The sequence below is a fragment of the Anomaloglossus baeobatrachus genome, assembly GCF_048569485.1.
Source record: "Anomaloglossus baeobatrachus isolate aAnoBae1 chromosome 5 unlocalized genomic scaffold, aAnoBae1.hap1 SUPER_5_unloc_22, whole genome shotgun sequence".
Classification (NCBI taxonomy): Eukaryota; Metazoa; Chordata; class Amphibia; order Anura; family Aromobatidae; genus Anomaloglossus; species Anomaloglossus baeobatrachus.
Window position 1 is genome coordinate 807493 of NW_027441798.1, and position 22818 is coordinate 830310.

The 22818-nt window shown below is 47.6% G+C and overlaps 1 pseudogene; it reads left to right on the forward strand.

Annotated features, from left to right (window-relative positions):
* Positions 1-13535, forward strand: part of LOC142259030 (uncharacterized) — a 276422-nt pseudogene extending 262887 nt beyond the window's left edge.
* Positions 13536-22818: the final 9283 nt, after the last annotated feature.

Here is a 22818-nt window from a genome sequence, read left to right on the forward strand (position 1 = left end):
AACTATGAGAGGCCGGAAGTGAGGAAACCCTTCTGCCCTCAGTCCTCGGCCCCTTTCTGCCCTCAGTCCTCGCCCCTTTCTGCCCTCAGTCCTCGCCCCTTTCTGCCCTCAGTCCTCGGCCCCTTTCTGCCCTCAGTCCTCGGCCCCTTTCTGCCCTCAGTCCTCGGCCCCTTTCTGCCCTCAGTCCTCGCCCCTTTCTGCCCTCAGTCCTCGGCCCCTTTCTGCCCTCAGTCCTCGGCCCCTTTCTGCCCTCAGTCCTCGGCCCCTTTCTGCCCTCAGTCCTCGGCCCCTTTCTGCCCTCAGTCCTCGCCCCTTTCTGCCCTCAGTCCTCGGCCCCTTTCTGCCCTCAGTCCTCGGCCCCTTTCTGCCCTCAGTCCTCGGCCCCTTTCTGCCCTCAGTCCTCGGCCCCTTTCTGCCCTCAGTCCTCGGCCCCTTTCTGCCCTCAGTCCTCGGCCCCTTTCTGCCCTCAGTCCTCGGCCCCTTTCTGCCCTCAGTCCTCGGCCCCTTTCTGCCCCCAGTCCTCGCCCCTTTCTGCCCCCAGTCCTCGCCCCTTTCTGCCCCCAGTCCTCGCCCCTTTCTGCCCCCAGTCCTCGCCCCTTTCTGCCCTCAGTCCTCGGCCCCTTTCTGCCCTCGGCCCCTTTCTGCCCTCAGTCCTCGGCCCCTTTCTGCCCTCGGTCCTCGGCCCCTTTCTGCCCTCGGTCCTCGGCCCCTTTCTGCCCTCGGTTCTCGGCCCATTTCTGCCCTCACACAGTATAATGTTCCCCCTTCTTATCTCCAGTAATTGTATTATTACAGCGGATTCTCTATGATGTTACATCGTCCTCTTCTCCCCATTCAGGTCCCTACAATATCGGATCCTCTCAGTGGAGATCTTCTATAGAAGAGAATTCTCCTGATTGCCCCGTGAAGGATGGATATGGACAGGGACAAGATGGCGGAGAGGATATTGCACCTCACCCTAGAGATCCTCTTCCGGCTTACTGGAGAGGTGAGAGATTCTGATGACGTCACATTACATCATTCTTATCTATGGGAATAACAGATGGACAGAACTGGAGAGGTGAGGACTCTGGAAATGTCTGGAGTGAGATTTATTACTGTGTCTCTCCATAACCAGGATTACACAGTAGTGAAGAAGACCTCTAGTGAGCGCTGTCAGGCCCCTGTGTCTGAGGGATGGGGAAGACCCCTGAGCCCAATCACGGGGCCTCCACCTCACCCCCCGATACATGAGGACATCAATGACCAGAAGATCCTAGAACTCACCTACAAGATGATTGAGCTGCTGACTGGAGAGGTGACACTGCTGGGAATGCTGGGACATTATACAGTAACGCTATGAAGGGATCGGGGGTGACGGTATCATTGTATGTGTCAGGTTCCTATAAGGTGTCAGGACGTCACCGTCTATTTCTCCATGGAGGAGTGGGAGTATTTAGAAGGACACAAAGATCTGTACAAGGACGTCATGATGGAGGTTCCCCAGCCCCTCACATCACCAGGTAATAGACAGGACTAAATACACACGGCCTATAATTATCTGTATGTAAGGAATGAATTCAGTTCCTGTATGTGTCTCCTCCAGGTCTATCCAGTAAGAGGACAACACCAGAGAGATGTCCCCGTCCTCTTCTCCCACAGGACTGTAAACAAGAAGACCCCGATGTTCCTCAGGATCATCAGGTAGATGGAGAGAAGGAGCCATGAAATCTCCCTATGATGTGTAGACGGCTGTGAAGGTCTTGTGCTCAGTCTTGTTTTATCCTCCAGTATTATATGTGTTATACTTGTCTAATGAGAGCGGTGGAGATGGCAGGATTAGAGCTGATCATAGATGGGACTTCTCCATCTGTCTGTGACTTTTACAATATTTGTTTCAGGGGGAAGATCTGCCCCATATTAATACTACAGAGACATACATGAGGGGTGATGAGCGGAGTAAAGAGGAGATTCCTACAGATAACCGCCCAGGTGAGTAGTGACCACTAAATGCAGAGAAGTCACAGATTCTTCTCAATCACCGGCTGTGGCTGCTTTATCAGGGTTGTAGTCCGGCCATATCAAATGGTCACCATTCTACTGCTAGACCACCACATGCTCATCCACCCAAAACTGTCCTAATTATTTTGGGCATTGGACGCCCTTCTGTTGGAGTGAGATCTGTATCAGTCAAATCTTAAAGGTAGGATTCATCCTATCCCCTGAAATTGTTGACCCTTAGCTGCCCAGATCTCTAATCTGTAAAGCCAAATGACAGCGTACGTAGAATGTGCAGACAACCTAGAAAATCATGGGAAGAAGAATCTAATCTGTATGGTGGACCCCTAAGAGAAAGCGGAGGGTAATGATGCTGGTGACCTCCTAGATTCTTAGTTTGGTGCCGTGTTCTCAATATGAATATAGATTGATTGTTCTCAGTGGGAGAAACAAAATAATAATCTTGTAGTTGATGAAGAGACCTCAGTAGTCTGGAAAGCTTGCTTTGTAACATGATTTATTTTATTTTTGTTCTCCATTAATAAGTATCATAACTACAAGATTCTTATTGTTTCTCCCAATGAGCGCAATTAATCCATCTTTTATAACTACAAGATTCACTGGCGGACATACAATGATGCAGCTGCACAGGGGCTCTGAGCAGGATAGGCCCCCAAGTGCCTGAAAACATATGGAGATTTCCTTTGCTGGTGGCAGCTGCAATACTAGCAGGAGAAGCAGGGGCCAGAACAGCTGAGCGCATATGATTATGTGGCGCCCCAGGACCTGGTCGCCACAACAGCATTGCCCCTCCAAAGGGTTAATGCTGAGCATGGAGGTAATTGGGGGAATCTTTAGCCAGTAAGTTCAACATCCAACGCAGTTTCTCCCTCAGGCCAGCAGGAGGAGCTCTGAACCTGGAGTTCCAGGGAGCATTCCTTAAGTCTGACCTGAGAGAGGAGTTAGTGTGTTCAGTCTGTAGCGAGAGAGCAGAGAGTCCAGACGCAGAGTGTGCTGTCTTGTGGAACTGGGGCCTAGAGCTGGGATAGCTTGGCCCAGTGAAGAAAGATTTGCAGAGAGGCACAGAAGAGACTCAGACATCGGAGTCTGTGGTTGCCAGGGTATAAAATCCTTCCCTGGTGGCCGAATCCGGAGGGCAGGAGAGCTGCAAGCCCCCTGGCCCATCAGCAATCTGGAGGTACAGTTGCATTCCAAGGGCCCGGTGAGGACTCCAGCAGAGAAGCACCCGAGAGGGCCTGCGCAGCCTACCACACAGAAAAAGGGACGAACCACCGGTCCCAGCAGCAAGAGGGCCATTGCTAAATTCAGAGTGCAGGGTCCTGTAAAAGAAAAGAAAGAACAGGGAGTAGGCCTCATACTCAACTGGCCAAGGAGATCACCCCCAGGCACTTCCAGGCCGGCCGGATCATCTTTACCACCTGTGACGGTCTCCCTGGACTACACTGTTGCCAAGTAAAAGAGGAGAAGGTAAAGAGACTACTGTTTGTGCCTGTTTCTTTCACTGCCTGTCGGCCCTGCACCGTATTATTCACACAACATCACACCATAGACTCTCACGAGCACCAACTGTTGCCCCGGGGTGCCGCTCCACCTGTGGGGAGCAGGACCATCCAAGCTGCCATTCCATAAGCCCCGGAGGCCCCATACAGCAGCGGCGGCTTAATAGCCGCAAACCACAGGTGGCATCACGACATCCATAAACTTTATTCACCAGCCCTATTTAATTGACACCCACCAGGGCCACGGAGTCAGGTCCCGCCACCACTGACGACCCCCGGACTAGTCCGACCCGGCACCGGGTGTCTCATAGCCCTGGGGTGGGCGAGTCAATTATGCTGAGCTGACACAGGCCCCTTCCCACACTTGTTAGAGGCCTGCAGGAGGGAGGATTCATCACCTCTGCAAAAGCTGAGTATTTTTCTGTATACATCCTCGTATTCACCTATATGTTCATATTATTTCAGCTCTATTACAAGTCTGAGAAATGCCGATGTGGTGAAGTCACATGTGCACATATAGGTGAATACATACAAAGAAGACTCCTACTCTCTTTTTTAATGGAGTGTGCATGTAATGTAGTGTGAGTGTATTTATATACTCACCTACCTCCACTCTTCTATTCTCCTGAGTGACATCACCGCTCTCTAGTAGCTCAGGTCACACTACACTCTGAGCCCGAGGTCTTTTACAATTAAAGCCCATTGATCTTCTTTCTGTTGCTCCATAGACTTACATTGTAAGTCACTTTTGGGTCCTGCAGAGCACAGAGTGACCTGGAGACACTAGAGTGTGGTGACGTCACTGAGAAGAGGCACAGAATAGCGCCGGACACCAGAGATACAGGAGAGCAGTGATGTCACTGAGAAGAGGAACAGAACAGCGCTGCACACCAGAGAGAGCGGCGGTAGGTGAGTGTATTCTCACATTACATGCATAAACACACATTCCATCAGTAAACAAGTTAGTGGGGGCTTCTTTAATGATGTCTTTGGTGCGGCTGTTTTTTGTTGTATTTCCTCTGTTTCTCTGCTCTACCCACCTGTCATATAGAGCGCTGCTTAAAAGGATCCAGCCAGCGGATACATGTTGTCCGTGGATTGAGCAGCGTGTATCAGACATCACATCTATATGACTAGTATTTGATGCGGCTCAGTCCCAAACATCTATTAAAGTGTTTTTACTCCTCTGAATCTCTGCAGCACTTTAGGGGCACATACACCTGGCTGTGATCATACAGACACTGCCTGTTACAGGCTGCCACAGCTCATGGGTCTCAGCTGTCAGGGTCACACACCCCTGGCTGTGATCGTACAGCCACTGCCTAGTACAGGCTGCCCACGGCTCATGGGTCTCAGCTATCAGGGTCACACACCCCTGACTGAGATCATACAGACACTGCTTGGTACAGGCTGCCACAGCTCATGGGTCTCAGCTATCAGGGTCACATATACCTGGCTGTGATCGTACAGCCACTGCCTAGTACAGGCTGTCACGGCTCATGGGTCTCAGCTGTCAGGGTCACACACCCCTGGCTGTGATCGTACAGCCACTGCCTGGTACACCCTGCCACGGCTCATGGGTCTCAGCTATCAGGGTCACACATACCTGGCTGTGATCATACAGCCACTGCCTGGTACAGGCTGTCACGGCTCATGGGTCTCAGCTATCAGGGTCACATATACCTGGCTGTGATCGTACAGCCACTGCCTGGTACAGGCTGCCACGGCTCATGGGTCTCAGCTGTCAGGGTCACACACCCCTGGCTGTGATCGTACAGCCACTGCCTAGTACAGGCTGTCACGGCTCATGGGTCTCAGCTGTCAGGGTCACACATACCTGGCTGTGATCGTACAGCCACTGCCTAGTACAGGCTGTCACGGCTCATGGGTCTCAGCTGTCAGGGTCACACACCCCTGGCTGTGATCGTACAGCCACTGCCTGGTACACCCTGCCACGGCTCATGGGTCTCAGCTATCAGGGTCACACATACCTGGCTGTGATCATACAGCCACTGCCTGGTACAGGCTGTCACGGCTCATGGGTCTCAGCTATCAGGGTCACATATACCTGGCTGTGATCGTACAGCCACTGCCTGGTACAGGCTGCCACGGCTCATGGGTCTCAGCTGTCAGGGTCACACACCCCTGGCTGTGATCGTACAGCCACTGCCTAGTACAGGCTGTCACGGCTCATGGGTCTCAGCTGTCAGGGTCACACATACCTGGCTGTGATCGTACAGCCACTGCCTAGTACAGGCTGTCATGGCTCATGGGTCTCAGTTTTCGGGTTCCGTATAAAGGAGTTGTCTGAAATAATACATGTACTGTAAAGACTTTGTCTGGCAAAAGGATCTAATAGGGGTTCAATTTTGTAAAACTAATAAAATAAATTATTCACACCTGCAGTCACCCTCCTGGATCCTGCGCAGGCCGTCCTGTGGTCTGTGACATAATTTTACAAGACACAGGAGCGCTGCATCTTGTGATCTGCTGCAGCGGTTAGGTAACGTGAACTGCAGGTATCACAAGCTGCAGCAATCCGGTGTCACGTAGAATGGTGAGATAATGCTGGCACAGACCACAGGACGGCCGGCGCTGGATCCAGGAGGGTGACAACAGGGGAACACAATTTGTTTTGTTATTTTTACAGAATCTGGCCTCCAGGTAATGACCTTTTCTCTCTACAATCCCTTTAATAAACTATAAATCCTTTCTTTGTTGCACCTGACAGCTCTAGTGTTGCATTCCCTGATGCTTCTGTTTAAAATGGCTGCAGACATCACAGCCCAGGTGCCTCATGTGACCGCTGCAGACAATCACTGGCTTCAGACTCTTGAGCCATATACCACTGACAAGCTGAAAACCACACACAGTATACGGGCTGTGCCATCTCCAGCCAATGTAACTAGAAGCATTGGAGACAGCGCTGAAGCTGCAGCAGATAGAAGGACGGCAGGACTGTGCTGTGTTATATCCAGATGGTAAATATGTAACTTATTTATTGTTTAGATTTAGTAGTTGTGTCCTAAACTAGTAATAAACAGTACAGTCTATATGTTTACATCATTTTGTTACAGTATGAAGGGGGGGGGCCCAGAAAGATTTCTTGCACAGGGGCCCCCTGCAGTCTGTGTCCGCCCCTGACAAGATTCTTATTGTTTCTCCACTGAGAGCAATGACTCCATCTTCCTAGAATCCCGGCATCTTATTGATGGATCTTCCTTCTCTCTCTTCTGATGAATGTGCTGATAGGGTTTTTTATATGCAATGTTCAGCACAGGGTAACTGTAACATATGAGGGAGGTTAGGATTACCCCACAGTGGGTACATGGAGGCCGGGCAGCCCACCCACATCATTTCCAAAATTTAACCTCTTCACCCCCTGGCTATTTTTCTTTTTTTTCCAAGAAGCACAACTTTTTTATTTCAGTCAACATAGACATATAAGGGATTATTTTTTGCAGGATGAGTTGTACTTTTGAATTACACTATTCATTTTATCATATAGTGTACTGTAAAATGGTGGAAAAATTGCAAGTGCAGTGAAATTGCAAAAAGTTAAGGGAATTACACAATGTCTTTTATTTACCATGTTCACTATATGTTCATCCTCTGCTGGTGAGGAAAGGCTTGTGCTGGGAGGAAGCTGCCAAATGTTACGCCAGGGAGACTTGGTACTCTGATGGTTGACCCCAGTGGTTGGCGATTGGATACTGACAGTCACTGATGTGGTCGTGTGCAGACCAGATGGCTGGTGTAGGCAGGTGCAGTGGATATGGCTGATAAAACAGGTGCAGTAGATACGGCAGGCACAGCTGGTATAGATAGATGTAGCAACTACAGTGGGCACAGCGTATTCTAGGAAACAGACATGCATTATCACACACAGCATGAGACTCAGAAAACAGAACGGGAACTGACAACTAGCAACACGTCTCTAAGGATAGACCAAATTGCCCAGGACCTCCCATAGGGGGAGGATACCTTAATTACAACTATAAGAACACTAGCGCTCACAGTCAAGGGGGTAAGTTGGATAATAATGGATAAAGGACAGGTTTGTTGCAAGGGGTTAATAAGCGGCAATACCTGTTAGCTTATTGCTTATCCAGCCCAACAAGAAAAACGTGGGGAGCTGCCAGAAAGCTGCAGGTAGTGGGCAGGGCCCGCGAATAACCTGTCTGAGAGTGGTAGACGCTGGCAAAATTATAAGTGCAGCTGCTGCGCTACCTGGCAGGGGTCAGTGAAATAAAGTTAGTGGGTGAATGTTGATGAAATAGGCAAGTGTCAAAGATAAATAAAGGAAGGCAGAGACAAAATTACGTGAAATTAACATAAGTGTTTATTTCATACAAAATAATAAGTTAAAAGGGTTTAAAAGAAAGTCAAACGACGCTGACAGGATCCAGGTATCCGAACGGGGATAAAGGTGGCTGGATCTGTGTAGGACCTGAAGAGTGAAAGAGAAAAGAGAGTATATATGTTAGATGGTATGTAGGCCTAATGTGGTAGATGTAGTAGTACCGGACTCAGTAAATGTAAAATTACCGGAGTCCTGCAGATGATGGAGAGTATGGGAGTAGACAAAAACAAGTGGAGCACAAGGTAAGTTCACCACTGAGGAAGCCTGAAAAATGAAGTGTAGGCTGGTCAGCAGATGAAAGCCAGGGGTATGATTAAACGTAAATTGAGCTGTGTTCGTAAAAAAACTACCGATGGCTGACAGACATACGTGGAGGTCACCTCTTTATTTAGGGTGCTGGCTATGAGTGCCTAAAAGTGCCAGCAACTAATATTCGGCTAAGAGAAAGGAAAAGTTCCTATTAACTACTGAAAATGCTAGAAAGGTATTTGCACTAAACAACAAAGAAAAAAGGGAAAAAAAAGGGGAGTCAACAGCATTACCTGGACTTATGTTACTGTGCAAAATGTGACCTGGTAGTGGAAGAATCCAATGGGTTAATGCTGGTGACACCGCACCTGAAACATAAGTGGTCAAAATGGGAGGCTAAATAATTCTTTCCCTATAGGAATACTAGGTTAGGGATAGTTACCTGGATGGATGATTGGCAAATACCAATTATTAGTGGTGGCCAATCTATGTTGAGGTCAACCTTTAGGTTGAAAATACCAGTGGCTGATTCTTGCTCCTGGAAATGGGGAGCTCCTGGATTCTTGTCTGTCATGGAAGGGTTTCCAGGTAGAGTATAAATTGGATTTGTGAGTTGATGGGTTTGCTGCAGCTGTTGAATAGGTAATTAGATTAGGGTGCTGTTTAATAAATGATGTGCGGTAGTGAATTAGGGATATTTACCTGAAGGGATGATGAATGGATGTCATATGTTGAATAGTATCAACATATGATGGTGACATTGGCTTGGATTAGGGCTGGAGCGAACCTGCTGAGGTGGTTTCAGCCCCAGTAATATTCAATCGTTTAAGCAGGAGTACGTGCTGGCTAGAGGGAAGATGGTCAGATGTGGCTGGACGAGCACTGATCTGGGAGTCAGCGGCAGCTTGGTGGGGTTTAGCAAAGAGTTAATAGGGGGATAAATGCAGGGCGATCCAGGAAGATGCTGGGCTCCCATCAGCCTGTACCAGTCAGCCTGTAATCGCTGTAGAGAGGGTAACTGTAGGGATAAATACAGAGCAGTCACAGCAGGTGCTGAGTGGTAGTGATAGGCTTGCCGTTTGGTGTCTGCAGAGCGGTCTGGGAAGGTGCTACTCCAGGGGTCTTACCTGAACAGCAGGCGGTCGTGGAGAAGGTTGGTCTGTCCTAGGGTCCATCCGTGAATACGGATGAAGAGTGCCTTAGAGATGCTGCCTGGGAGTGCAGCGTGTTGAGACGCCGAGTGGAAATAGATTGGGGGTCCCTGCTGGAGACTCGCTTCTCCTGCTCTGGTGCCCTCAAACACTAGGGGATGTCACGGGGGTACAACGGGAAATTCAAAACTTGAGGATGCCTTAAATACCTAGTGCCTCTCAGCTGTAGGTTGTGAGGCACTTCCGGATAAGGGTACTTTGGCCCTTTAAGAATATATAAGCGTGCCGTAAGCGCACTTCCAGGAGACCTGAACCGGGGAAAGGCTGCAAGGCACTGCGGGGACACCAGTAATGGCATTACAAGCTATTATATAAATTATATCCTTAAATTTGTATATATTGTAAATAATTTTCATTCTTGGTAGATGCCTGTACCAGGAGAACAGAGGCACCACTGACATCTTCAATTTTAAAATCGGATGACCTTGATATCACACAAGATATAACTGACGTGAATGCTACTATTCCAGATATACCATCATCTCTTTACAGCAAAGATCTATCATCTGATTCTTTTAATCAAGTCCCCTCTTCTGATTCATCACAGACTATTAAGAAAAATAAATGTCATAAAAGCAGCATTAAAAATCAAAGTGCTCTTACAGCAAAAAATCCAATTTCAACTTCAGAATATAAAAAAAATAATAAAAAAATTCACATAGGGGACAAAAGATTTTCTTCAGAATCTATTAGTTACCAGGGAATTCACACAGGGGAAAAGCCGCTTTCATGTTCAGAATGTAGTAAATGTTTTAACCGAAAATCAAATCTTGTTACACATCAGAGAACTCACACAGGTGGGAAACTTTATTCATGTTCAGAATGTGGGAAATGTTTTAACGGGAAAACAAATTTTCTTACACATCAGAGAATTCACACAGGTGAGAAACCTTATGCATGTTCAGAATGTGGGAAATGTTTTAACTGTAAAGCAAATCTTGTTAAGCATCGGAGAACTCACACAGGTGAAAAGCCGTATTCATGTTCAGAATGTGGGAAATGTTTTAGCCGAAAATCAAGTCTTGTTACACATCACAGAATTCATACAGGTGAGAAACCTTTTTTATGTTCAGAATGTGGGAGATTTTTTAACCGAAAATTACATCTTGTTTCACATCAGAGAACTCACACAGGAGAGAAGCCTTTTTCATGTTCAGAATGTGGGAAATGTTTTGCACATAAATTGCATTTTGTTTCACATCAGAGAACTCACACGGGTGAGAAGCCATATTCATGTCCAGAATGTGGGAAATGTTTTACCCAAAATTCAAGTGTTGTTACACATCGGAGAACTCACACAGGGGAGAAGCCTTTTTCATGTTTAGTGTGTGGAAAATGTTTTGCACAGAAATCAAGTCTTGGAAAACACCTAAGAATTCACACAGGGGAGAAACCCTTGACATGTTTAGAATGAGGGAAATATTTTACATACAAATGGGTTATTTTTGAACATCACAAAACTCACAAGGGTATATACCATTATCATACCTAGATTGAGAGAAATGTTTTACTTGAAAATTATAATTTGTTGCCCACTAAGAAAAATTCACATGGGCTACTCGAAGCCTTTTGGAACTAGTGTTAATTAAAACATTGCAATTGTTTACCTCCCTACTATCTTTTCTCTTTTGTGTAGGTGAAGGAGGTGGGGTGAAGTGATTCTCTCTTTACTTTTATTAGATATTTCTATTAGATCCTTAGAAACCCATATCCCTTATTTAAGTCTTGCTAATTAGGAAGAGAGTGGCAGTACTAAATTGGGGACTATTTATAGAGAGTCTCAGTTAATGTCTTTTTTTGGAGATGGTTGAGAAATTTTGATTACATCAAAACTGTCCAAGTGAGACCTCTCCTTAGTACAGGATCTGACATTGGGTACAATTCACCTCCTCTCTCTACATAGACTATTTCAAAAGGGGAATATAATATTAAAGGGGTCTTAGTTTTATATAGTTTTTAAACTCCTGTTTGGAAAATCTGAAGTTGTCATACATGGTAAAAGGGGAGCAATGTGTATCTTTTACATTCTTCCCTCAACAATGGTGGGCCGCCTCGGAATGGACTTATAGGACCTCAGCTTGTATAAATCACCTAGGACAAATTAAAAAAAAAATCATACAAGATGGTATCTGTTTCCAGGCAAATTGGCTCACATGATCCCAGATTATTCCCCTTCCTATTGGAAAGGCTGTCTTCAGAAACTCACGCTGTGGCATGTATGGTGGTCCTGTCCTAAAGTTATGGTATTTTGGGAGCAGGTGTTTGATCTAATTTCATCTGTAACTGGTCTTCATTTAAAAATGGAAGCTGGTAATCCTGAATATAGGACTTGATAACTTCCCTGAAAATGGGAAAACTGTTATTGCTGATATACCATATTTTTCGCTTTATAAGATAAACTTTTGTTCCCCCAAATTTTGGGGGAAAGTAGGGGGTGCGTCTTATAATACGAATATGCGGGGGAAGGTGTGTATGTATATGTATATGTATATATATATACACACACTGCAGGGTCCAGGGGAGGTGGGGGCAGCTCTGGAGTGGTGCTGGGCGCTTGTGAAAGCTGCAGGAGGGAGCCTTTGATCTCCTGCTCCCGCTCATATGATATTCACTGCCGCTGTCCATCACTGTGGTGCTGAAACTGCATCGCAGTGATGGGCTGGGGCAGCGGCGCATATTATATCTGCCTGCGCCCTCCTTTGATCGCACATGATCCCCCCTGTGTTAGATATGGCCCCCATACTGCTGCCCATAGTAAAATAAAAAAAGCTTTACTTACCTCCAGCGCTGATCTCCAGCGGTGTCTCTGCTGCTGCTGTCTGTGATCAGGCACGCAGAGATGATATCACTCTGCTGTGCCGATCACATGACCGGCACCAAGAACCAGGAAGTGGAGGAGCTCAACCACATGGAGGGAGACACGAGAGATTACAGCGCTGAGAAGGTAAGGAAAGAGTGTTTTATTTTACTATGGGCAGCAGCATGGGGGCCATATCTAACACAGGGCAGGTGTGCCATCTATAGTGGCCATGGGCAGCACACATGGGGGCCATATCTAACAGGGGAGGTGTGCCATCTATAGTGGCCATGGGCAGCACACATGGGGGCCATATCTAACAGGGGAGGTGTGCCATCTATAGTGGCCATGGGCAGCACACATGGGGGCCATGTCAAACACAGGGGAGGTGTGCCATCTATAGGGGCCATGAGTAGACTGGGACGTGTGCAATCCATAGGGGGCCATAGGCAGCACAGGGGAACCTGTGCCATAAATAGGGGACATGTGCCAGCAATAGGGGATGTGTGTCATCAATGGGGGACATGAGGCATCACTGGGGGACGTGTCCCAGCACAAGGGGGCTATATTCAATATAAGGGGGCCATATCCAGATTAAGGGGGGCTAATTTTAGGATGGGGGGCTATGAGGGACATATACCCTATATGATTTGTTAGACGGACACTGGCATTATAAGATGGACCCCATTTAACATTAAAAAATAAATTCTCTTTTCCTTTACCAAATTTGGGGGTGCGTCTTATAATTAGGTGCGTCTTATAAAGCGAAAAATACGGTACTTACCTCGGCCAGATGATGTCAGGCTATAAAGTGGAAACTCCCTTCAGTTCCCTCGGTTGAGGAGCTTGTCAGGAAAGTTAATACTCATTTTCATTATGAATTTGCACTTGCCCATAATATAGAGAGGAGAAAACAAATTCTGAAAAATTGGGGCATTTCCTTCACATGCTATTTGTCCTATGACGTTATATTCTTTATGAATTTGTATTATTGATTCCTATGTATAGAATTGACTGGATTGATGTCCTTCCCCTCCCCTATTTTTTATTTAATTTTTTTTTTTATTCCTTGTAGTTGCTAATATTCTATCTTAATGTTACACCGATTGTGATATGTATTGATTGTTATGTAAAAAAAATAAAATATATATTGTAAAAAAAAACAAAAACCAATGGAAAGCATGTTGAAAGTTACATTAGCATTACAATATATGCAGTTACAAATAGACGTCTGTTTTCTAAAAGTCAAATAAAAAAGCAATATTCCATGTGCATTGAACAGTTCTCATTGTAATATATTTATATATTCACTATATGGATAAGAGTATTACAACCTCCCCCCCAAAAATACCCAACATTCCTCCTCCCTCTTCTTCCTAACTCCCAATCTCAGCGATCTGCCATTCATTACAGTTACTTTCAGTGCACAATCTCCATGTCTGAACAATGTCTGTAACTTCTCTATACTACAATAATAAACATGCTCATGTACCGCCCCGCATCCGGGCTCGGGTGTGTGTCGGTGGCTCGAGCGCCTCTGGACCAGGGGTCACGTCGCTCTGCAAAGGGGTGGTTGTTTTGGTGATCGGGTGGGTGCGCGGCAGGGGCCGCGATGGAGATTGTTCGTGACGCCACCCACCTGTCGTGGTGATTATTGGCACCACCGCTGCTGGTGATGGTGGGGGCTCCCGGCTGCGCTGTCGTGGTGTAGCTAGGTGTTGGCTCCCTCCGTGGGTAGGGGCGTGTGGGTCCCGGGGCCCGCTGGGGCGAAGGTGATGCCCGTGGGGTGCAGGGCAGGGCGGCGCAGCGCGGTGCGGTGCCGGAGGGCACTGGTGTACTCACTCTGAGGAAACACACTAGAGTCACTGGTAAACCAAAAACGGGATCGTGGTCGGTGCCCGCAGCCGGCTGCGTTGTTCCCCCTACTCGGATTGATGGTGTCCGTCTTTCTCCTGCACCTCTGTAAGCTATGTGACTACTATGCCTGAGCAACGGTAGTCCGCTCCCCGACCTGTAAATGCTGGAGGAGCCCTTTTGCCCGCAGGCGCTGGCCCGTGGGATCTTGGTGCCTGGGCGGTGGCTCCCTATCCCCCTCGGTGGGCTGTTGCCTTCTCTCGGGACTTGGGGTGGGAATGAACCTATAGTCCAGACCGCAATCAGTTAATTTGACTTGGTCCAGTTGTTTCTGGGCCTTGTACGGGGTCTGAGTACCCTTTCCTGGTGCTCCGGTTTCGGTTTGACTCCCCGATTCGGTTCTATTCCTGGCCTCCTGCAGATGGCCACCACCGCCTGTCTCTTGGCCACAGGTTCCCTAGGCTCCAACCTAGGCCCTGACAGACTTCTGCTCCTTGCTGACACTTCACTCCTCTCCACTCACTACTGTAACTCTAACTCCAACTCCAACTGTCTGGGTTTCCCCGCCCCTGACCATCAATCCTCCTCTGTGGGCGTGGCCAACCGCCTGACTCCGCCCCTGGGTTTGGACGTCTGGTACAGATGGGGGTGACTCAGGGTTTTTGGGTGACTGATTGTACCTTTTTGGGGGACAGGTGTAGTGCAAGGGCCTATCTGTGACCCCCTGGCTAGTCCAGGGCGTCACACTCATATAACAAATTACTCCTTTCCATTTACGATCCATTCCTTCTTTGTGGGAACATCTGCTGTGATCGAGTGTCTAAAATCATCACTGATTATCTATACAGTGTCGTTGTGTACAGAAATATTAGGGCTACAGCCACATCACATATGTTATACAGAAGAATAGCGCTGTCTCTATAGCTCTTTATACAATGACTTATAGATCAGACAAGCTCCTCATATTTAGGCAGTTTCTATTTTACTCAGAGGCTTTTTATATGAATAAGATCAGTGAGTCTCATTATACCGAGTAGAGAAGCTCCAGGGACAAAGACCTCGCCTTGTACTGACACGCTGGAAGCCCGAAGTCTCCAGCTCCGGGGCCCAGATTCTCTCATTTTTGGCTCCAGCGTTTCTTTAGAATAAATCTCCTCATACCGTCCTGTAGTAATGACTTTGTTAATCACGTTTTATCGGAGTCGTCTGAATCCATCTAAATGTTATCAATTTATGTGTAAGAAACAATAATCGTCCTACCGCAGTTTTCCACCATGTGTCCAGTGTCAGTTCTTCTATATTCCCTTATATAAAACCTTGGTGTTTCCGACCAAACCTGCTGATTAGGATTTTACTATCGTAATAACTTTACTCCAAGTATTTATAATCCGCAGCCTGTGTATAAGATCCGCAGCTTCCGCTAAGCACTTCCCACCTTAGGCCTCTGTATGTATGCTGACCTTGTGGAGGAACAGAGGGTCATATATCCCCTATAGATGATTTATAGATCTGACAGTCTACAATGTCCACTAGGGATATAGATCTGATCCCTTCAAGGGTCCTTGTCCATTGATCGCCAGTAATGGCCCAATGTCCCTTTCCCATTTACACATAATAACAAGAGGATAATTTCCCACATATTTGGATGGCGGCACTTGATAAAGTCCAGAAATCTCACCAGACGTTCTCTGTGAATTAGATATTGTGCTCAGCATCATGTCTGACCACAGTCCAAGTTCTTTAATTCTATTTTGTGTAATAAAAGGTTTTACTGAATCAGATGCGAATATATCGATAACAACATCTATGAGGAGGTTAAATTCTTCTAATTGCTGAAACGAGCAGAAATCATTATTGGACAATAGGCGGCTGAGTCTCGTAACACCTGATGAAATCCATTTCTCACACCCATCTAGATGTAGGGATTCAGGAAGGGTCTGATTGTTCCCCGCAGATGTATAAAAAGTGCGGCCTTTATCTTCTAAGGATTTTATTTTACATCACAATTACACACAATTTCTACCACACAATGATTTTTGCTTTACTTTTGTAACGACCATTGCAGATTCAAGTCTCCAAAGGAAAAGGAGGCAGAAGAAATATCTCAGAAGTAGAGTTGAGCGTGGTTCGTGGTTCTCCAGTTCGCGGTTCGAGTGATTTTGGGGGCTGTTCTAGATCGAACTAGAACTCGAGCTTTTTGCTAAAGCTCGATAGTTCTAGTTATGTTCGAGAACAGTTCTAGCAGCAAAAAGCCAAGCTAATTACTAGCTGGCTTTCCGCTGTAATAGTGTAAGTCACTCTGTGACTCACACTATTATGAAATTTCAGCGTATAGTGTGCGGGAACAGCGCGTTCAGATCACTGCTGCTGGGATAATGGCGATCGCCATTTTTTTTTTTCTGTTCTTCCTTCCCTAAGCGCGCGTGTAGTGGTGCGGGCCAGCATGTCAGCCAATCCCAGACACACACACAGCTAAGTGGACTTTTTGCCAGACAAGCAAGGGCATGTGTCATAGGATGTCCATGTCACATGTCCCTGCATTATAAATACGGCCATCTGCCCATCAGGACGCCATTATCTGCCTTCTGCTTCTCGTTGACAGTCACCGCAGACGCAGCTCCTGTCGCCGATACTGCTGTGTACGCTCTACACACAGCGCTATACAGAATAGGATTAGAAGTTTCTATTAACCCTTGTAAGGGCTAATTACAGCAGGCTCAGAGCCATAGGTGACAGTCAGGTCCGTGGAAACAGATTTTAACAGCTACAGAAGATAACCGCGTCTGTGTAGCTAAGCTCAGGGACTTCCTCGCTGCATTTCCCCATTAGGAGGATAGAAAGTGAGGCTTCCTTTCCTGTACACTGACCCACAACCCTGCCACTGTACCCTCCTGCCCTTTGCACACTCAAACTCATTGTTACTAAGCCATTATACTAGCAAACACTGAGTAAACTTGGTGGCATCCTAAAAGTGGCTGTTGGACTTCCATTATTGTCCCACTGGTGCGAAGCTATTTGCAGCACCACTGCATTGCACACTCAAGCTCATTGTTACTAAGCCATTATACTAGCAAACACTGAGTAAACTTAGTGGCATCCTAAAAGTGGCTGTTGGACTTCCATTATTGTCCCACTGGTGCAAAGCTATTTGCAGCACCACTACATTGCACACTCAAACTCATTGTTACTAAGCCATTATACTAGCAAACACGGAGTAAACTTAGTGGCATCCTAAAAGTGGCTGTTGGACTTCCATTATTGTCCCACTGGTGCAAAGCTATTTGCAGCACCACTGCATTGCACACTCAAGCTCATTGTTACTAAGCCATTATACTAGAAAACACTGAGTAAACTTAGTGGCATCCTAAAAGTGGCTGTTGGACTTACATTATTGTCCCACTGGTGCAAAGCTATTTGCAGCACCACTGCATTGCACACTCAAGCTCATTGTTACTAAGCCATTATACTAGCAAACACTGAGTAAACTTAGTGGCATCCTAAAAGTGGCTGTTGGACTTCCATTAGTGTCCCACTAGTGCAAATCTATTTGCAGCACCTCTGCATTGCACACTCAAACTCATTGTTACTAAGCCATTCTATTAAGCGGGCTTTACACGCTGCGACATCGCTAATGCGAACTCGTTGGGGTCACGGAATTCGTGACGCACATCCGGCCGCATTAGCGATGCCGTTGCGTGTAACACCGATAAGCGATTTTGCATCGTTGCAAAAACGTGCAAAATCGCTAATCGGTGACACGGGGGTCCATTCTCAAATCTCGTTACTGCAGCAGTAACGAGGTTGTTCCTCGTTCCTGCGGCAGCACACATCGCTGCGTGTGACGCCGCAGGAACGAGGAAGCTCCCCTTACCTGCCTCCCGGCCGCTATGCAGAAGGAAGGAGGTGGGCGGGATGTTACGTCCCGCTCAGCTTCGCCCCTCCGCTGCTATTGGGCGGCGGTTCAGTGACGCCGCACGCCGCGGCGTCAAGGAGGCGGTTCGCCCGTCACAGCGACGTCGCCGGACAGGTATGTATGTGTGACTGGTCTGGGCGATGTTGTGCGGCACGGGCAGCGATTTGCCCGTGTCGCGCAACAGATGGGGGCGGCTACCCACACTAGCGATATCGGGGCCGATATCGCAGTGTGTAAAGTAGCCTTTAGCAAACTATGCTGCCAGTTTAAGGGCCGTAGTTGCATTGTCAGGGATAGTTATTGTTGTTTATTCTGCTGTTAATAAAGATAGACCACCGCTGCAATCTACACCACCTCTCAATTTTTACTACCACATTTTAAGTGCACAATCTTGTCGCAATCAAAATGAGTGGCAAAATGACAGATGCTGGTGGAAAGGGGAAGAGGCGTGTTGGAAAAGGAAAAAAAGGGTTTGTCCGTGGGGAAGGTGGCAAAGCTCCATTAACATCTGCTGAAGATAGACCATCTTCCAGCAAAAGTAAGATGTCTACTTACCGTGGACAATCCGATGTGCTCCAATTTTTTACGGACACGAACAACTGGAACAAAGGTAGATGATGGCCAAAAAAAGAAAATGCTTGAATGGATCTCAAGTGGTCCAACAAGTGCCCTCTCCGCCACCTCAACTACCGCATCCAAAAAACACCAGTCCTCTGAATTGTCATCCCAATCACACTTGCTTTCTCCCAGCTCTGAAGTCTCCATCCGCCCTGCACAGTATGGTGGAACTGAGATGGCTGAGTCTGCAGAGCTGTTCAGTTACACTATAGCCTGGGAATCAGAGGTGTGCTCCCAAGCTACAGTGAGTACAGACGAGGAAATGGTCTGCAGTAATGCCCAGAACCTTTGTGACTCTGATTCAGGCCGTGAGGACCAAGTTTCTGAGCATAGTGTTGACCCTTATTCACAAACTGTAACACCTGTTGTTATAGACAATGAGGAACATACTGATGACGATGAGACGCAGATACCAGATTGGGATGACAACTTAAATATTCGGTCAGGGCAAGAAGAGGCTCGGTGTGAGGGTGAGGGGAGTGCAAACACAACAATTTATGAGGAAGTTCTAGATCCCACCTACTGTCAACCCACAGTCAGGCACTCAAGGAGGTCAACAGAGGCGGTGGAGGAGGATGCAACTGACGACGAATTACCTTGCGCCTTCCTGGACAGAGTCGGAGTACTGGTAGCACGTCTACAACTGCATCCTCAGCCACCTCTGTGCCTCTGAGCACTAGTCGGGGTGGATCAGCAGGTCGCATGCCCTCTAAGCCTTGCCTAGCCTGGTCCTTTTTTGACATAGCAAAAGATCGCCCAAATTATGTGATCTGTAAAATTTGTCGTGATTCTGTTAGTAGAGGGCAAAACCTCAGCAGTTTGACAACTTCTTCCATGAATCGTCACATCAATAAATATCATATGTCCCAGTGGGAAGGTCACCGTGCTGCAATGCGGCCTAGCGGAGCGAACCATCCACCGCCTGCCCCTTCCAGTGCATCCGCGCGCTCTTCATCTTCTAGGACTGTGGGGACAGCTGTCACACCTGGTTTTCCACGCACAACTTCCACCACTGTAACCGCAACAGGCAGTTTGCTTGGTAGGTCGTCAGTTGGTTTGGAAGGGGAAACAAGTGCGTGTGTACAGCTCTCTCAGACATCGATAGCACCAACGTTGGATGAAGGCAACATCATGTCTACGCCTGCACTTTCCTCACAAACCTGCATTTTTCCAGGGACACCCTACTCAACATCGTCTACACACAGCAGCCAGATCTCTGCCCCTCAGATGTGGACAAATAAAAGGCCATTTCCTGCGACCCATGACAAAGCTAAGAGGTTGACTTTATCCCTCTGTAAGCTCTTGGCTACCGAAATGCTGCCTTTCCGCCTGGTGGACACACAGGATTTTAGAGACCTTATGTCTGTCGCTGTGCCCCAGTACCAGATGCCCAGTCGCCACTACTTCTCTAAGAAAGGTGTGCCTGCGCTACACCAGCATGTCGCACACAACATCACCGCTTCCTTGAGAAACTCTGTGTGTGAACGGGTGCATTTCACCACCGATACTAGGACCAGTAAGCATGGACAGGGACGTTACATGTCGCTGACAGGGCACTGGGTAACTATGGTGATAGATGGTGAAGGGTCTGCTGCACAAGTCTTGCCGTCCCCATGACTTGTGTGTCAATCCTCTGTCCAAGTTCCGCCACTGCTTCTACCTCCTCCACCTCATCTGGGTCTTCCACCTCCGCCCCAAGCCTGCCTGGTCAGGCCACCAGCGTTCTAACTGCGCAGAAGGAATCACGCACCCCTCATTACTATGCTGGCAGCAGAGCGCAATGGCATCAGGCGGTCTTTAGCTTGAAATGTCTTGGAAATAAGAGTCACACAGCGGCTGAGTTGTGGGCAGCTCTGGAGACTGAGTTTGGTAAATGGTTGTCTCCACTCAACCTGCAGCCTGGTAAGGCCGTGTGCGACAATGCTGCAAACCTGGGTGCGGCCCTTCGCCTGGGCAAGGTGACACACGTGCCTTGTATGGCTCACGTGTTGAACCTTGTCCAGCAATTTTTAACACACTATCCCGGCCTAGATGCCCTTCTGAACAGGGCACGAAAACTGTCTGCTCACTTCCGCCGTTCAACCACCACTGCTGAGCGACTTGCATCGCTCCAGAAGTCTTTTGGCCTGCCGGTTCATCGCCTGAAATGCGATGTGCCGACACGCTGGAATTCGACTCTCCACATGTTACAGTGACTGTGGCAGCACCGTCGAACCCTGGTGCAATACGTCATGACGTATAGCCTGGGTCAACGAGATGCAGAGATGGGGCAGATCACCCTGATGGAGTGGTCTCAGATTAAGGACCTATGCAACCCTTCTGCACAGTTTCGACATGGCGACGAATATGTTTAGCGCTGACAATGCCATTATCAGCATGACAATTCCAGTCATTTAAATGCTGGAGCACACACTAAACACTATTTGGTGTCAGGGGTTGGGACAACAGGAAGGGGAGGAACTACAGGAGGATTCATATGCGCAAGAGACAACAACATCACCAAGGTCCAGACATTCATCATCATCAACGCGGCAGGCATGGGACCATGGGGGACAGGGATCAACAAGGGCACATGGTAGCAGGCGAGATGTTGAGGAAGGTGCAGGAGAACATGAAGAAATGGAGGACTAACTGTCCATGGACAGGGAAGACTCAGCGGATGAGGGAGACCTTGGTCAAATGTCAGTTGAAAGAGGTTGGGGGGAGATGTCAGAGGAAGAAAGAACGGTTAGCACCTCTATGCCACAAACACAACGTGGACTTGGTCCGCATGGCTGCGCAAGACACATGAGCACCTTCTTGCTGCACTACCTCCAACATGACCGTCGTATTGTCAAAATTAGAAGTGATGATGACTACTGGCTTGCCACACTATTAGATCCCCGGTACAAGTCCAAATTTTGTGACATAATTCCAGCCATAGAAAGGGATGCACGTATGCAGGAGTATCAGCAAAAGCTGTTACTCGATCTTAACTCAGCTTTTCCACCAAACAACCCTGGTGCAGGGAGTGAATCTCCCAGATGTAACTTGACAAACATGGGACGGTCTCGTCATCTTCAACAGTCTACCCCTACCAGCAGCATCGTATCTGGTGCTGGTAACAGCAATTTTATTGAATCTTTTCATAATTTTTTTAGACCATCCTTTGCAAGGCCACCAGAGACAACAAGTCTGACACATAGTCAACGGCTGGAGAGGATGATACAGGAGTATCTCCAAATGAACATCGATGCCATGACTTTGCAAATGGAGCCTTGCTCATTTTGGTCTTCAAATCTTGAAAAATGGCCAGAGCTCTCCACTTACGCCTTGGAGATCTTGTCGTGTCCAGCTGCCAGCGTTGTCTCTGAACGTGTCTTCAGTGCTGCTGGGTGTGTGCTGACAGATAAGCGCACGCGTCTGTCCAGTGACAATGTGGACAGACTAACGTTCATCAAAATGAACAAGTCATGGATCCACAAGGAATTTACTACCCCTGTGTCATCCTGGGGAGAGTAAACGCTTGTGGATTTTTAATGTTCTTGATGCAAATCTAGCTGTGAAGTGTACAACTGGGACACAAGTGCTGCCACTGAAGGGGTGAGTGTCTGTGTGGCCCAATTTTTGGAAAAAAGGGAGACTCCGCTTGGAGTAACCCTTGCTTGCTGTGTTTTTTAAAAGGAGCCAAGATGAACAAGTCATGGTTCAGCAAAGACTTTGCTACCTACCCCGGGGTCATCCTGGGAACGGTTAAGTATGGCGTATTTTTGAATGTGCTTGATGCAAATCTAGCTGTGAAATGTACAACTGGGGCAAAAGTGCTGCCACTGAATGGGTGGGTGTGTGTGGGGCCCAATTTTTGGAAAAAAGGGAGACTCCGCTTGGAGTAACCCTTGCTTGCTGTGTTTTTTAAAAGGAGCCAAGATGAACAAGTCATGGTTCAGCAAAGACTTTGCTACCTACCCCGGTGTCATCCTGGGGACGGTTAAGGATGGAGTATTTTTGAATGTGCTTGATGCAAATCTACCTGTGAAGTGTACAACTGGGGCACAAGTGCTGCCACTGAAGGGGTGTCTGTGTGACCCAATTTTTGGAAAAAAGGGAGACTCCGCTTGGAGTAACCCTTGCTTGCTGTGTTTCTAAAAATGATCCAAGATGAACAGATCTGGGATCAGTAAAGACTTTGCTACCTACCCCGGTGTCATCCTGGGGACGGTTAAGGATGGCGTATTTTTGAATGTGCTTGATGCAAATCTACCTGTGAAGTGTACAACTGAGGCACAAGTGCTGCCACTGAAGGGGTGGGTGTCTGTGTGGCCCAATTTTTGGAAAAA